Source organism: Trachypithecus francoisi, unplaced genomic scaffold (genome assembly GCF_009764315.1).
Source record: "Trachypithecus francoisi isolate TF-2019V2 unplaced genomic scaffold, Tfra_2.0 Lachesis_group2, whole genome shotgun sequence".
In the NCBI taxonomy this organism is placed as follows: Eukaryota; Metazoa; Chordata; class Mammalia; order Primates; family Cercopithecidae; genus Trachypithecus; species Trachypithecus francoisi.
This window is the reverse complement of record NW_022681465.1, coordinates 24,629,790-24,646,904: the sequence shown is the minus strand read 5'-3', so window position 1 is coordinate 24,646,904 and position 17,115 is coordinate 24,629,790. Positions and strand designations below refer to the sequence as shown.

General features: G+C 41.4%; 1 pseudogene; it reads right to left on the bottom strand.

Annotated features, from left to right (window-relative positions):
- Nucleotides 1-13,483: 13,483 nt before the first annotated feature.
- On the bottom strand, nucleotides 13,484-14,384 carry LOC117064827 (annotated as a pseudogene).
- Between the last annotated feature and the right edge of the window lie 2,731 nt (nucleotides 14,385-17,115).

Below are 17,115 nucleotides of genomic sequence, written 5' to 3'. Positions count from 1 at the left end.
GAATTAAGTATCCTTAGTACACAGGGATTATCCATTATCTGCAAATATGTTACTAAATTTTCTTTTTGTGCATCCACCCTTTTTTTTTTTCTTACAAACACTGTCACAGATGTGGTCTTAAAATCTCCGCAGGGTTCAAAACAAGGAATATATTTTTCTACTCCTGCAATGTGAGCCAACCATCAACAGATGAACTAAGCCCAATCACTCCATTCCCTTTTTTATGATATTAGCATACTGGTAGATTAGCAACCTGCTGTCGATACAGTCTATCTTTGTTCATTGGTTTAGTCATTTGGTCAAAATATTTCATGGGCTTCTAATATGTCACAGGCACTGGAAACACAGAGACTAAATAGTGGTCCCTGCCTACATGAGCTGAATTTTGTAGTGTAGGTGCATGGAATAACAAAGAATTGAGATGATATTTTGAAACACTATGAGAAGTCCCCTTCTTTCTCGGAAAATCTTTTTACTTTGTGGTCTTTTCACCATTTAACCAGGCAGAGAAACTTAGGCTGATTGCCTCAGAGAAGAAAAGACACGAAAGAATCCAGCCAGAATCGAGTCAAATTACTGGCTGAGAATATAAAAAGAAAGCCTGGAAAGCTTTAATTTCTAAGCTCCTGGCCTTTGGGGGAGAGGGAGTGGAGCTTATCTTTTGTTTTATTTATTTTATTTCATTTCATTTATTTTATTTATTTATTTCATTTATTTTCAAATTCTAAAACCTTGGCTCTGCCTCAATAGAATAAACCCCGAAAGACCAGTTTCTACCAAAAACCAGGGCATGGGGTTGAATGTATAAAATGCTTTCCTGCCTCAGAGGAGAAAGAGCCTTTCTGCATTGAGGGAGGAGCTTTGAGAAAGTTGAGAAAGCAGAGCTGAAGTGCTGAGATGCAAATGTGGGGTCTGCTGAAACCTCTGCATGGAGGCTGAGGAGATGGAAGGGTGCCACCTAGAAACATTTAGGATCCGAGAATAGAAGGTGCCCTGCTTTCCATCTGGAGTAGCCCTGCTGGCCTTCTGTTTGGTCATTGCCTATGCCAAACTACATGTTAATATTTTTAACATTTTCCTTACACTGGAGAGTTTCAATGGGTTTTCATCAGGGGGTGTAATATGATATGACTTGTGTTTTGAAAGATCACTGAGTGAAGATTAAGAGGATAGACTGGAGGAGGAATGCCCAGAGACTCATAGAAAAGCTTGAAAGCAGTGGTACAGACTTGAGGGGACGGCAGCCCCAGCTGAGAAGTGTCAGGACTGACTCAAGTTCACTTCTCAGGGAGAGAAAGGAGAGAGATTGTGGGATTGCTCCCAGATTGCTGGCACAGTAGACTGAATGGTGGTGCCATTAACGGGTAGATAATTCAGGAGAAGGAGGGGGCTTAGGAAGGGAGATAACGAGTTCGGTTTTCGTCTAGATGTGCTATGAAATCTTAAAAGTCCTTGAGAAATTGGAGAAATGTGAACTGGTTGATAATAAGGTAAGGAGGATTTGAAGCTAGTGGAACGAATAAACCCACTGTGTTTATTAATGAATTGTGATGCCTCTCAAGGGAGGTCTCTGGGTTCTACTGGAGGGCTCTGCCCTTGGCCTATTTTTTTCAAGAATTTGGATGTAGACACAGAAGATATGCTCATCAAATTGGTGTATGATGCAAATATTGAAGAAACAAATATTACAATAGATGACAGCATTAAAAATTCAGAAGGCTGAAGCAATTGTCTGAAAATAACAGGATGACACTTAGAATAAATATAAAGTCTTGCATTTAGGTTTAAAACAAAATGAATGACACAGTTACAGGATCTGAAGGCCTGACTTGGCAGCAATTTGTCCCAACAATTAAATCAGGATTTTTGTTGGCTTAAAGTTTATGATGAATCAACAGTGTGATGCAGCCACTTAAAGGCAACCCCCTCTCCAGATGTGATGAAGAAGAGTTTAGAAGACCCACTTCCTAGCAAAGTTCCCTCAGTTTTTCAAAACTAAATGTTTTTTAGAATGAAAAGAGTTTAAAGAAACCACAGATTAAAAACCAAGGCTTTTGGTCATTTATTCCAAACACACAAGGTAGAGAATTGCTCTCACTTGGTGGCTTTATGTCCCTGATTGCATCAATTCATCCAGAGACAACTCATGCCCACTGAATAGACATGTGCTTTCCTGCATTTTCCAGGTCCTTTCAGCTGGGTTGGGACCATGTGACAGAGTTCTGGCAGATAGGAATGAGAGCAGAAGTGATATGACACTTCTGGTCCTAGGTTCCTAAGTGTTGTTGTGTCTCCCTTGTCCTTCTTCCTCCTGATCAGAAGAACTTGAAGTCACATGTTGAGGTGCTGGCAGACAAGATGGAGAGAGCCTTGACCCCTGAGTCACTGGATAGTAGAGAGCTCTGCTGACCCACATGACTTCACATGAGCAAGAAACAAAATTTTGCAGTTATTGAGCCCCTGCAGTTTAGGGGTATCTCTATTGTTGCCACTAGCATAACCCCCCAGCCCTAATAGCATTTATCCTTGAACATCCCTGGTTTGTCCTTGAACATCACCTGGCAAAGGTATAGCAATGGCTTAGCCCTTACACTTCTCTACAAGGAACTTCTGAGAAACTCTGCTTGTGGCCCCAGTTTGGAGTTTTTTGGTGGATAAATAATGTACTCGCATACAAAACTGATGGAACTCAATTTTAGTAACATGCCAAAGAAAACCACTCTTTTGGTCCGCAATTCCTTTATATTAAGAAAAGTACCAATTTATACTAAGGCATTAAAAACATTTATTCATAAAATGTAACATACTTTGCGAATTGTCCCAGAGAATGTTTTTATATTGATTCAGGGTTTTGACGGACCCTAAGGTACCTTCCAGTTCATTAAGTAGAGCAGAAGTTATAATGTAAGTAAAATGGAGGAAATCTTAGCGGTCATCTAATGCTACCAAATACCAGACTTTATAGAGTAGGAAATTGAGCCTGAGAGAATTTGCGATATTTATCCCAGGTTTCTTTGATCTCCTGAACTGCATTTGCAGTGTTCTTCTCAGTATATATATATATATTTTTTTTTTGAGGCAGAGTCTTGCTCTGTTGCCCAGGCTGGAGTGCAGTGGCCGGATCTCAGCTCACTGCAAGCTCCGCCTCCCGGGTTCCCGCCATTCTCCTGCCTCAGCCTCCCAAGTAGCTGGGACTACAGGTGCCCGCCACCTCGCCCGGCTGGTTTTTTGTATTTTTAGTAGAGACGGGGTTTCACTGTGTTCGCCAGGATGGTCTCGATCTCCTGACCTTGTGATCCGCCCGTCTCGGCCTCCCAAAGTGCTGGGATTACAGGCTTGAGCCACCGCGCCCGGCCATATTGTTTTAAAATTATAGTATTTAAAAGCAAACAATGACAACAACAAAAAACCCGCTTAACTCTTTTTACCTTGCAAGGAGCTGATTCCTTTCTCCTGAACCTCTTCCATCATTATAACTCCATGAAAGGGGATAGGAAAGTTTCCTCAGGAACAAAGAGAGGAAAGAAGATGTACAGCAGATGGGAAATCTGTGCAAGCGTAGAGCCTGCATTATTTTCATACTACATAACCTTTCCTGGTCTTTTCCCTCTTCTTCTTCAAGCCTTTTTCCTATCACACACATACACACACTACAAAATCTTTCTGGAACAGATACCTTATCTTCTTTCTCATTCCAGTTTAAACTTAGTCTAGGACAGTGATATTTTTAGTTCAATTGAGTTTTTATAAACTCTAGTTTATCGTTTTAACCCCAGAGCGTCCTTATCTCAAGGATCTTTCCCTATTCTCCACCCTCCAGTTTTAACCCTTTCCTGCAGAGCTTGGAAAGAAGCTTATTAGAATGATGATCCCTTGGTTAAACCAGGGTCTCCCGCAGCTCATGTCATCATCTGCCAGGTTCTCACACAGGGTAACCAGAGGTAACTCCATCATGGACAGATGTCCAGCTTGTGCTCACCATATTGGGAAGCCCAGTGGTCAGTGCCACTGTTTACTTCTTCCCTTGTACCTTCCTGCCCAACTATTTGTTGCTTCAGTTGGCAATCCGATGGAATGGCCAGCAGGCCCCTGTGTTTTTTCCTTCTACAGTCAGGTCTAGGTTTATGGGAATCCCAAGAGTCTCTGCCACCCTTGACTTGATTCCATGAGAAACCAGGAGAGTGATCCTTGCCCTTTGGACATTCAATACCCTTCCTTGACTTTCCCCCAGACCCTTCTCTGTGCTCCAGGAACCCCATGGTGGGGCCACAGGCCCCTGCAACCCTCCAGGAGGAAGGAGATGCCAGTCTTCCCTTTGTACCATCTGCCATGTGCCTGCGTTTCACTAGAGAAGTCCTTAAAGACCTCTGCCTTTGGAAAGTCAGGAAATCAGTTGACTTTTACCTCCTCCCACAATAGAGGTGGGAGAGAAAGGGACACTTACTACTTTAATAATAATAAAACCAACATAGCACTTGCTGTGTGCCAACCACTTTACAAACACTCTACATGATAACTCATTTAATCCTCATAATGACTCTAATGAGTAGGAATTCTAAAGAAAGTGACTCTTTTGTTTTGTAAATACTGAGGTAGGAGAATGGTGAATACTGCTTCATAGATTCTACTGAAATACTCAGTATTACAGCCCTAAGAGTATTACAGTCCAAGTCCTTTGGCTGTCAGTTTAGAGCTGTCTCCAAAATTACGTGATCACCAGTCAGTAATCTTGAAGGAGTAGGAAAGGGTGGTGTTCTGTGCACCGCACTCTTATGCTACAATTACTTTGCTGCTTACAGTAGGAGAATAATATGAATGTATACATGTCCGTTTACGTCTTTTTATTGTGCTTTTTAACTGTAAGAGTGATATACGCTGTAACAAATTCAAACAAGAAAGAAATACAACAAATGAAAAATGATTTTTCGTTAGTCAGTGCCTCATCCCCTTACATTTAACCACTTCAAACAGTTTGAGTGTGTGTGTAGGTTTTCTTTGTATATACTTTTCTCAGTGTAGATACAAGTGTACATATATAGATATTTGTTTTAATTTTTGTAAAAATAGGATATGCTATACATGCTTACCTATATGCATATATATGCTATATGTACCTATGTGGCACAGGATCCTTTTGGTGCCACTTAGCCAGCCAGAAATCTCTGTAGCCATCAGCGCCTCTGCCTGGACTTCACTCAGGCCCACTGGGCTCACTCCGCTCACTCAACCCAGCAGGCTGCTGTCAGCTCACACTACTGGCCCAGATCCTGTGCCCACCATGCTCTGCACTCAGTAGCTGGTCCGGGCATGCCGTGACAGGCTTCCTTCTTGGGCACTGGCATCTGGACAAGGGGGGATGTGGCAGTGCCCAAAAACTCGGAGATGCCAGCAACTGCAGAGCCCCAAGGGGTGTTACAGCTTTTTATTCTTTTAACATGGCACCACATCAGTGCATGTAGATACATCTCATTTTTTTGGTCATTTTGTTTTATTCCCTGGTATGGATGTTACATCAATTATTGATCCATTTTCCTGTTGATGATATTTGCATTGTCTCCCATTTTTTGCTGTTATAACAGTGTTACAATGTACACACACACATACACACACACACACACGTCCTTTTCCCAGTAGACCCAGTACTTTTCTAAAATAAGTTCTGTAAGTAGTACTTCTGGGTTGTAGAATGTCTTTATTTTAAATTTGAAAAATTCTGCCAAACTGTCTTTCAAAAATGTCATACCAATTTACACATTATAGAAATTACACATTAACAAAATATGAAGGGGTTTACCTCCTTATCCACTTAAAAACACTATATGTCATCAAGATTTTATTACCTTTTGCCAATTTAATAAAAAAAACTTTTCTGTATTATGGATTACATAATTGAGCATTTTTCAAATATTATTGATCATTTGTAATTTTCTCTCTAAAATGCCTCTTCATATTTGTTCATTTTAATCTCCCTCCTTCTGACTTTGGTCTTTTGATATTGTTTTATAGGAGTATTTTAGGTATAATGGATGTTAACTCTTTGTCTTTTATCAGTGTTGCAAATATTTTCCCACAGTCCTCATTTGGCTTTTAAATTTGTTCTTATGAGCTGGTTTTTGCCAAAAAGAAGTTTTGACTTTTTAATCATTCCAATCTGTCAACCTTTCCTTTATGGACTCTGGGCCTCCTGTTAGACTTAGAACATTCTCCCCAATCCAAGACTGTAAAACTGTGGACAGTGTATTTATTTAGAGCATTAGATGACCAAATTCAAAGAGGCCACAGTAACATAATTGATAGGGTGCCAAAGAAAATAGCCCAAAGCCCTGCTGAGGAATCTGCCTAGCCCTCCTTTTCCCCTCCACTGTACTTTTCCAGCCTGTGATTATTTGTTATGCCTCTAGGCAGCCCTGACTTTCCGCTAAGTCCTCCTCCCTCCTCTTTTATTCCTGTGCAGAGAGCTGTTTGCTTTTCAGTTTTTGCTTTTTGTTTTCACAGACTGTGATGGCCAATAAGTGGGATCTTTGACCTGTACCACTCCCTTCCTAGGACCAAATGCAGCTTTACTGACTATATGTACACCTTTCTGCTCTCCCGTCTCTGCTTTCATCCTCCCCCTTCCTGGAGTGAGCAAGCAAGGGAGCCAAAAGCAGACTCTGACACATCTGCCCTGGCTTGGCTCTATTCCAATGGGAAAGTTCGATGTTGCAAGCTTTTAAAAGTCGCTCACATTTCCCTGACTTACAGTCATGCAGGCTTCCTTGACTTCCTTCTAATTCAGTGAGGACAAAGAAAGCAAGCTGTTTGCTGCAGCCTGGGTCCTGAGGGAACCAGGCCCAGGCAAATGGATAACCTAGAGCCATTGTCAGGGGCCCCTTGTTCTGCCCCTTCTGTCTCCAGCCCCCTGCCCACCCAAGGCTGCCCTTTCTTTCTAGGCAGGGGCACTCTATTGGGGCACAATCTGATACAAAGTTTCTCTCCTTGGTAAGATCAACCACAGTCCAATGTCAAGGGTAATCTTAGGAGGATTTTTGCCCCACCGCAGTCTCCATCAGCATCCAACATCTGCTGTGTGTGTTTATTTAAACATACTCTCTAAGTAAAAGCAGTATGCTTTCTATGTGAATGTGGTTTCCAGACATGTCCCCCAGCAACCAGAGCTGCATTTGTCTGCCAAACCTAGATCCCTCTTAAGTAGCTATTTGGGAGCCACCCCTTCTCCCCAACTTCCCAGGTATTTATGGGGGGCAGGGAAGAGTGCAGGGGATGGAGGGCTGAGGCAAAGGGCTAGGATGTTTGGTTTCAGTGAGGAAGGCCAGGCAGTGGAAGACTGACTGGTACCTCAAACTCACCCTGCATGGGAAGGCGCCTCCTCACAACTCTGTCCTGGAGGAACAAAGGTCCCACTTCCCTTGGACCTTCGCTGGGGTGCAAGATCCTGCCTCATAACGCTATGCTTGTTGTTGTTGAAATCCTGTTAAACGGCAGAATTTCCAAGAACACCCAGGCTGTCTTGTGATCATACTGTGGGTGCCTTTAACACTTTCTTTTGTTTTGGCTATCCATGTTTTCTGATGTTAGTAGTCTGATATAATCCTAAGTATTGCTTTTAATATTAAAACAAGGTTTCATTTTAACTTTTAAATGTTATCCTCAGGGAAGCTCTCAAAATTCCCAGGTGAGGGTTAAAGAAAGTTATGTGGGTATGTAAATGAGTAATAAGGCCCCAAGATTTAGGAAGCCCTGGCTAAATGTCAGTTATCGTTATCGTCATTGCTATTACCATTCCTGAGCAGAAATAAGTTTGGGGTGGAAGTAGAGAGTCAGCACTGAATGAGGGGCAGACAGCTAATTCTAGAGTTAGATGGCACTTTAGCCACATTTATGTTTAGGAACCACACAAGATTTTCAACTAGTGAGGTTCCCGGGGGCATGAAGGAAAGTAATGTTTTGATGTTTTTGCCTGTGACCTGGGTGATAGGCAAATAATTCAGTAAAGAAATAACCTCTGTCAACATCAAACACTGAAAAGAGACTAGAAAAACTGAGAGTGTTTTGGGAAAAAGGGCAGAGAGAACTGACTTCCAAGGGGATCCCGAAGCAAAGAAAGATTGCTGGTCTGGAAACTCCTGAGAGATGTGCTTGCCATATACACAGGCTTTTCTAAGATCATTTTGATTTCAAATATTATGTCCTTGTGCTTCGACAAATGTAGCCAAGGGTTCTGATATTTACATTAGAAAACACGACCGCCATATGTCTCCTTAAGCACAGGAAAACTCTAAATGATGCATGAGTCCCTCTGTTCGACATGCATTTTGAATCCTGTATGCCGCAAATATTTTGAAGTTTCCCTTCACTGAACGGAGTGGAGAAGCAGCAGCTCAGTCACACACGGGTTATTGAAAACCCATTTCAACCAGAGGGTACTGTTGCCTCTGTGGCTTCATGCCTCAAGCTCACACACAGGGCCTCTGCTGTTTGGGGTGCCAGGAACCCCTCTAGGGATCCAAGTATTCAAGGCTGATGAAGATGATTTCGAGGTGACATCTGAAAAGGCTGTATGTATGGCATAAAGGCTTCCCTGTATGAAATCCTGGCAAAGCTGTTCAGCAACATGTGAGTGGATGGAGAAAATGGGAATTTAAGAGGGCATAGTGCCATCCATGGCAGAGCTGGCCATAGACAGGGAGTTAGAGACCATAACTCTCTCTTCTGTCTGAACTAAAAAGCTCCAAAAAAAAAAAAAAAACCTCAAGACTTGGCAATTTTAGTAAAGCACGACTCTATGTCTCACTGGTGAAATTTACTTTGTAGAAAACGAGATTTAAGATGATAGGGTTAAGAAGTGGCAACACAATTACTGGGACAAATCGCCACTGATTGCCTTCTTAATCAAATAAATTTGAACCTTGGGAGAAAAATAGGTGGCCTGTGATCTAAGACACTCCTTGTCTACATAAAGCAACAGAAAAACCTAGATAATTCCAGGGAAGAAATTTGAGTGCATATATTCATGAGTGTTGTCTTTCTTTTCTTTTCTTTTCTTTCTCTCTTTCTCTCTTTCTTTCGTTCTTTCTTTCATGTTTCCCGAGATGAGGTCTCACTCTGTCGCCCAGGCTGGATGGAGTGCTATGGTGCTCACTGTAACCTCAAACTCCTGGGCTCAAGTCATCCTCCCGCCTCAGTCTCCTATGTACCTGGAACTACAGGCCTGTGACACTACTCTTAGCTAATTTAAAAAATTTTTTTTGTAAAGACAGGGTCTCCTGATCTTGCCCGGGCTGTTTGAGTCTCCTTATGTTGCCTTTAACATATATACTCATCAGCCACTGATAAACGTAGAACCTTCCAGCATAGTAAGAGCAATGACAATGCGCTGTTCTGATTCACTGGAAATAAACAAAGGCGTGTGGCCTTTCACTTGATAATCTTTGCTTTTGAACCTGACCCGTGAATCCCCTTCGGAGATGAACAAGCCCATTACGGTTCCTAACATCTCAATGAACTCAGCCCATGGGTCTGAAATCCTGACCTAACAGTTGAATCGCTCATGCTTAATAATTTATTTAGGTTTCTTTCAGTAGAAGGAACACACAGAGGGCTCTGTATTAGTAGGGATTGTGGATTGTGGCTGCATACCTACTAGTATTGCCCTGCCAGGCTGATTTCTAAAATGAAAGCATCCATAATTTTTCTAATGACAATATTAATGTTCTCCATGAAATTAAAACAAGAAGGATCTCAACCAATTTAAACATTCAGAGAATTTCTCCTCTTACATGAAAGTCTGTAACGACATGTTCAGGATACAAAGACAGTGACCATTTTTGGTATGGAGTAAGAGATTCACTCTTGCATTAATTCATTCCTTCAACAGTATCTTGTGAGCATCTAACAGCACAGGTGCAAAACATCCCCTATTGTAAGAAACATGAAGACAAAGGAAGAGTTTATTATACTTGCAGTTAGGGCCATAATTTCCTGTTACCATATGTTAGTGATTTTCTAGAAAGGGACTTTTTTTTCTAGATTTTTAGTACAATCTAACATTTGGGAAATGCTTTATTGTGCACTATGCACTATATGTGTATTTTCTTTTCTGCTCCTCATAAAAATTGTATGTTGTCAGCTGTATTACTACTTCATTATGGATGAGATACTTAGGTATAGAGAGGTTAAGCAGCCTTTCCAAAGTCATTCCACTAGTAAACGGCAACACTGGAATGCAAATGCAGGTGTGTCAGACAGTAAAGCCCATGCTCCACTGAGATTCTTTTTTGGATCTATTTACAAAGAACATTCTCACATGTAATCTCAGGTAAATCTCAACCTCCCCCCCATATTAAATACTATTATCCTTATCTTACACACAAAACTAGTAAGGTTAACACACATATTTAGGCCCATCAGCTTTCTAAGTAAATCATTTTTAATGCCAATTATATTAACCATTAGAATTCCTAAATATATTTCCACATGGTATATGTTAAATATTCATCATCCAAGAAAATGTTAGTGTTCAATTCTAAAACAAAATTTTATCAACTCCTTTTCTGCATAAAGTTGCCAGGTTTAACAAATAAAACTACAGAATGTCGAGTTAAATTTGAATTTCAGATAAACAACACATGATTTGCATGGGACATACTTATACCAAAAAAAGTATCCATTGTTGATCTGAAATTCAAATTTAACCAGGCATCCTGTATTTTATCTGGCAACCCTATTTCTGGAAGATATATTTAATATGCAACAAATGAGAACATTTTAAGCTTTTTTTTTTTTTTTTTTGAGACAGGGTCTCCCTCTGTTGCCTGGGTTGGAGTGCAGTGGCACTATCATAGCCCACTGCAGCTTCGACCTCCCAGGCTCAGGCAGTCCTCCTAGCTCAGTCTCCTGAGTAGCTGGGACTACAGGCATACACCACCATGCCCAGCTAATTTTTAAATTTTTTCTTAGAGATGGGCTCTCCCTATGTTGCCCAGGCTGGTCTTGAACTCCTGGCTTCTGGTGATCCTGCCACTTTGGCCTCTCAAAGTGATGGGATTACAGACATGAGACACAGTGCCCAGCCCTGAGCTAATTTTTAAAAATTAGAATACTATTCCTTTATCATCATCTAAACTTGAATTAAGCACATATCTGCATATGATGTCTGTCTAGCTGCTATATAAATGTGTGGTCTCTGCCTTCCAGGAGCTTACAGTCCCAGTCATTTGAATGTAAAAATAGTGATGAGTTGATAATTTATTGCTTCTAGTTTTTGCTGCTAAAAATTAATGACAGGAATTCCCACTTGAATAATGTTTGATGACTGGCACTGGTTTAAGATTCACAAAATCTTATGAGAGCTGTAGGTATTACCACTTTACAGGTGAAGGCAAAGAGGCAAAATAGTTTCTTGTCTAAGGAAACAAAGCTAGGAAGGGGGAGAACAGGGGTGTATGCCACTTGATTCCAGACTCGCTCATCTTTTCTCTATGCTCTGCAGTGCCTTAAAACATCTCAGAGCAACAGGCCAGTCATAGACTTGGAGCACAAGGAAGGTGCTGCCAGATAAAATGAATATCCTGCCTTTGGGGACACCTGTGTGACTGTACTACATCCCAGATAACTGTAGAGGGCAATGATTCTCCAGAGAAGTGTCTACAGGTTGGCCTCAAGCCCCTCCGACTCTGTTAATGGAGCAGTCAGGGTTGGCTCTGGTGAACAACCTGGAAGGTAAGTTTTTTGGGAGCAAAAAGTAAGCCAGGAAAAAAATGCAGGTCTTCTAGAAATGGTCTGCTTTCCATCTAAGGTGAGATTTTTCTAAGTGGGGCTGTGGCTGTTAATTTTATATGTCAAGTTGACTGAGCCACAGAGTGCCCAGATATTTGGTCAAACATTAGTCTGGGTGTTTCTATGAGGTTGTTTTTGAATTTCACATTTCAGTTGGTAGACTGAGTAAAGTAGATTGTCCTCTGTAATGTGAGTGACCTCACCCAATCTACTGAAGGCCTGCATAGAACAAAAGGCTGACCCTCTCCCACATGAGAGGGAGTTGCTCCTGCCTGACTGTCTTTGGACTGGAATATCAGGCTTTTTTCTCCACCTTTGGACTTGAAGTGAATCATTGGCTCTTCCTGGGTCTCCAGCCTTCTGGCCTTCAGACTGAAACTACACTGTTAGCTCTCCTGGGTCTCTAGCTTGTCAGCTGTAGCTCTTGGGATTTGTCAACCTCCCTAACTGTGTAAGCCAATCCTCTCCAATCTGTATGTATGTATATATCTATATCTATATCTATATCCATATCTATATCTATATCTATAACCCATTCATTCTGATTCTCTAGAGAACCCTGACTCATACAATAGGTTAATGCCACATCTACATCTGACAAGGAAAGCAAATTGATCTTACCTCTCTCAAAAACCCAGAATGGCTTTCTTCCACAGCAGCTCACCCTGTCCTTTCATTACTGTGCATTACTTATTCAGTGAACATTTATTAAGTACCAGGTTTATAAGATACTATGAGAAGGTCAATGACCTGGTAGGGCATTTCAGGATAGTAGGGAGTCACCTATCCATTGCTTAGGTCAGAGGTTTTCAAACATTATTTTTACCAAGTCTATTTTTTTAAGTCTTACAAAAAAAATCATGTATAAAGTATATGGAAGGGGATCAGTTTTGATAAAACGGGCAGCCCTGGTGCAGGGTGGGGTGACATGAAGGCCCTCTTCAGTGCTGGGAGCTCCTTGCTCAGAACCTGTGTTGGTTTTGTTTTCTCATGTAAAATGGAAGTTTATTGTATTTGCTTTCAACACCATTTTCTTCTTGAAAGAAAATAACATTTTATTATACAAGTTACACATGCCTACTATAGAAAACATAGAGGTACTCTAGTAAAAAATTACCCATAATCTAATCTTGTACCGGAGAAAACTACTAACATTTTCATATTACTGAAACACGCACATAAACACATTTATGTTTGCATGTGTATTTTCATACTATACATAGACCAAAGCCCTTCTGAAAATAATTCCTTTCAGAACAATTAACCATATAGAATTGGATTACATCCTTTAATCAGGAAGTACTAGAGTAAATTTATTATAACTAAGGAACCCGACTTTTGTGTACAATAAACCCTCTATATCCACGATTTCCATATCTGTGCATTCAAGCAAGTGCAAATTAGAAATATTTGAAAAAAACACTACAATAAAAATTATATGAATAAAAAATGATATAACAACTATATACCTAGCATTTACATTGTATTGTGTATTATAAATAGTCTAGAGATGATTTAAAGTATATGGGAGGATGTGCATATGTTATATGAAAATATTAATCCATTTTATATCAAGGATTTGAGCATCTTCAGATTTAGTATTCACAGGGGTCCTGGAAGAAATTCCCCATGGATATGGGGGCATGACTGTATACATACCCGAGCCTTGACATACAGATAAATGTGTTTTTTTTTTTTTTTTGTAGTTAGCTATTTAATGAGGTTCTTAAGACATTTAGAACATCAATTTGTGAGGATAAATTCCATTCGTCATGGCAAACACAGATTGCAGGTAGCCCTGGAGCTGAGGAACAGCTTTGATTTTTGGTAAAATTTGTGAGTCTACAGCTTTCTGATCAATCTTGCACTGGTCTGTAATCTCATATTTCTGTTTCTGTGTCGAAGATCTCGCCTTCCTGGTGTCTGGACTTCCGCAGCTGCTGCTTCTTGAAGTAAGCATCAGTAAGATATTTGGGGATTTTGACATTGCTGATATCGATTTTGGTTGAGGTGGCAATGACAAATTTCTGGTGTGTTCTTAATAGAGGAACTCGATTGAGGACCGGAGGTCCAGTCACAAGTAACAAGCCACTAGCCAGCTACTTCAGGAAAACCACTCTCTTGCCCCTGTGGCGCCCAGTGAGGATGATCAGAATGGTCCCCGGAGTAATGCTGGCTCGCAGTTCTCTCACGTGCTGACTGAAGGGTTTTTTGCCGTGGCTCAACAGCTTTCCAGGCACATCTTCAGTAGGATAATATCTAGGCATTTTGCGAAGTTTAACCACTCGGATACCGCCGTTCTTGTCACCACCAACTGGTTTTGTAAGAGTTGCAAGAACTTTCTCCTCCTTTTTCTTTTCAACCTTGGATTTAGCGGCTGAGTGCTTCCTCTTGTACATGGCCTTTCTGGAATACATGGCAGATCGGGAATACCTGCCAATTCCTCTGACAAGGACAGGGTTGCAGCTGCAATGGGGCTTCCCCTTCTTGGGCTTCTTAGCCTTGAGGTTACCCTTTTTCACCTTGCCACCAGCCTCAGCCTTCTTGGCTTTGGATTTCTTCTCTTTAGTATCTGGCTTCTCAACTTTTTCACCTGCCATCTTGCAAGATGGGAAAGAGAACTAAGGTCTCGGCTTCCGGTCTTTTTTTTTTTTTTCTTTTTTTTTTTTGAGACGGAGACTTGCTCTGTCGCCCAGGCTGGAGTGCAGTGGTGCTATCTCGGCTCACTGCAAGCTCCGCCTCTCAGGTTCACGCCATTCTCCTCCCTCAGCCTCCCGAGTAGAGTAGCTGGGACTACAGGCACCCACCACCACGCCTGGCTAATTTTTTTGTATTTTTAGTAGAGACGGGGTTTCACGGTGTCAGCCAGGATGGCCTTGATCTCCTGACCTCGTGATCCACCCGCCTCAGCCTCCAAAGTGCTGGGATTACAGGCTTGAGCCACGGCGCCCGGCCGTGTTTTTTACAATAGTTGTGTTCTTTACAATAGTTACCTAGCAAGGCTATACACTCCACTAATGCTGAAAATATTTTTTTCAGATTATCGATAGAGCCCTTAGTACCTTTCTCTGAATATCTCTAGTTATAGTAAATATTTATTCTTTAGGAGTTAATTGAATGTCTGAAAACAGTTGTATATTCAAAGAATAAAGGGAATGACTAAGTTGGATAATGTGAATAAGCCGTATAGGGTTCCAAAACATTTTGATAAAGGGCAATGAATTGGATTTTCTTAATTTTTTTGAGGTCAAACATGTAGAGAAAGGTCTAAAGCATTTCCTCTCTGGCAGCGTTGCTAGAATATACATATCATCTTAGAGGTATATTTTGGAAGAGGATCCGAGGTCTTCAACTGCCTGGCCCTGGTGTACTTCCCCAATCTTTCCTCCCTCTTCTCCTCTACATATACTGTATACTAAGGTAATACCTGCTTTCCTAGCATAGCGTGTCTGAGTTTTCCTTTGCAGGACTTCTCAAACTTTAGTGCATCCACAATCTTCTGGGGATCTTGTTTTAAATGCAGGCCTGAATGAGTAGCTCAGGGGTGGGTCCCAAGTTTCTACTTTTCTAACAAGCTCCCAGGGACCCCACTTCGAGTAGCATGATTTCAAGGCTCAGCTCAAAATATTCCTGAATTGTTTTTGGATAAACAAGAGCTCCCTTCCTCTATCAGTAGTTCCCAAACCTGTCTGCACACTAAAATCCCCTGGGGAGCTTCAAAACCTACTGGTCCCATCCCAGAGATTGTGGTTGAATTCTTAAAAGATTTTCAGGAGATTTCAATATGCAGACAACTTTAGGAATCTAAATACTCACAGTGCCTCCCATGCCTCATTATGTTTTCATTATGGCTATTGTTAGTTTGTTGGCCTATTTTGTCTTTGGTTTTGTCTAATTTGTCCTGCCTGGTCACTGACTTTCTCATGGTGTTTTACAAACCTAGTACTTAAAAGGTGTTTGCTGAATATGTAAAAAAATTAAAAATAAACAAAAATGAAAATGAATATGTAAAAGATATTACCCTCATCATCAGTCCCAGTAGAGTAGGGCCTCTCATAAAGCCTTTTACCAAAAATAACTTGTCTGACTTATTCATATTAGACTTGTAGAAACTGCTGTTCTTTACACATTCAACCTTTTCGTCTTTGCCCTACAAGTGCCATCAAGAAACTTTTCTGTTACAGTTTTTATTTTGCATGGCTGAGTTTTCTTTTGCTACTCTAGGATTACTAAGGAATTCAGCACAGCCCAGGGATCCAGGGACACCTCCCTGCCACCCACTGGAATGCCAATACAGCAAGATTAGGGACTACCTCAAGCTTGTGCCCTGGTCCTCTTCCACAGGGCGTTCATCCTGCATGAACCTGGAGCAATAGAAGGTGGCCTGTTACCCCGTTTTTGAAGGGTCTATCCCAGAGCTACATATCCCTGAAAAGATTGAGTCAATTCTCTTTCCTATTATACTCTTCCCCTCAGGATTTCCCAGCAACTGTAAACAGTGCAGGATTGGCCAAGTGTATGCAGCAAATGCCTGGATCTCAAGATTCTGTCTCATTATAGAGCGAGCACTTCCATGTCCTTGTGACAGCCAGCGTGGCTGCTGCCAGTCCTCCTGCTTTACAGACACACCTGGGAGGTTGAGCAGAAGTTCCACACTGCATTTATTCTTGGAGAATTATTAAGTCTTACACTTACCCTCTGTGCTGTGGTTACTACATCAGTTTCCGGGTCCTTAGGCTGCTCCCAGATGTTTAGGACCGATTTGTATGATGTGCTGATGTTGTGTCTAACCCACAAAACAGTGCTGAGGTACTGCAGCAATGAATGACTTAGGAGAGAAGCTACTTGCTCATAACAGAAAACCAAACCCCCATTAGCTTAAACAAGTAGGATTTTTTTTTCTCATCTAACGAGACACTTGGGTAATGTTGCAGCCCAAAATACCATTAGGAAAAATCTTTTCCTATATTCTGCTCTACCATCCTTAGTAAGAAGACATCGTCACTTCATGGTTGCAAGATAGCTGCTGAATCTATGGATTTCACCTCCTTAAAACTAGGCAGAAAGAATAAAGAAGAGTGAAGAATCATCCCTTCCAGAATTCTTAGGAACTCTGAGCTGATGTTGCAGGCTACCCTTTGCACAAGAGAGTCTGGTAAAGAGCACTTTTAGGGCTGGGCATAGTGGCTCAGGCCTGTTATCCCAGCACTTTGGGAGGCCGAGACAGGTGGATCACAAGGTCAAGAGATCGAGACCATCGTGGCCAACATTGTGAAACCTTGTCTCTACTAAAAATATGAAAATTAGCTGGGCGTGGTGGTACGTGCCTGTAGTCCC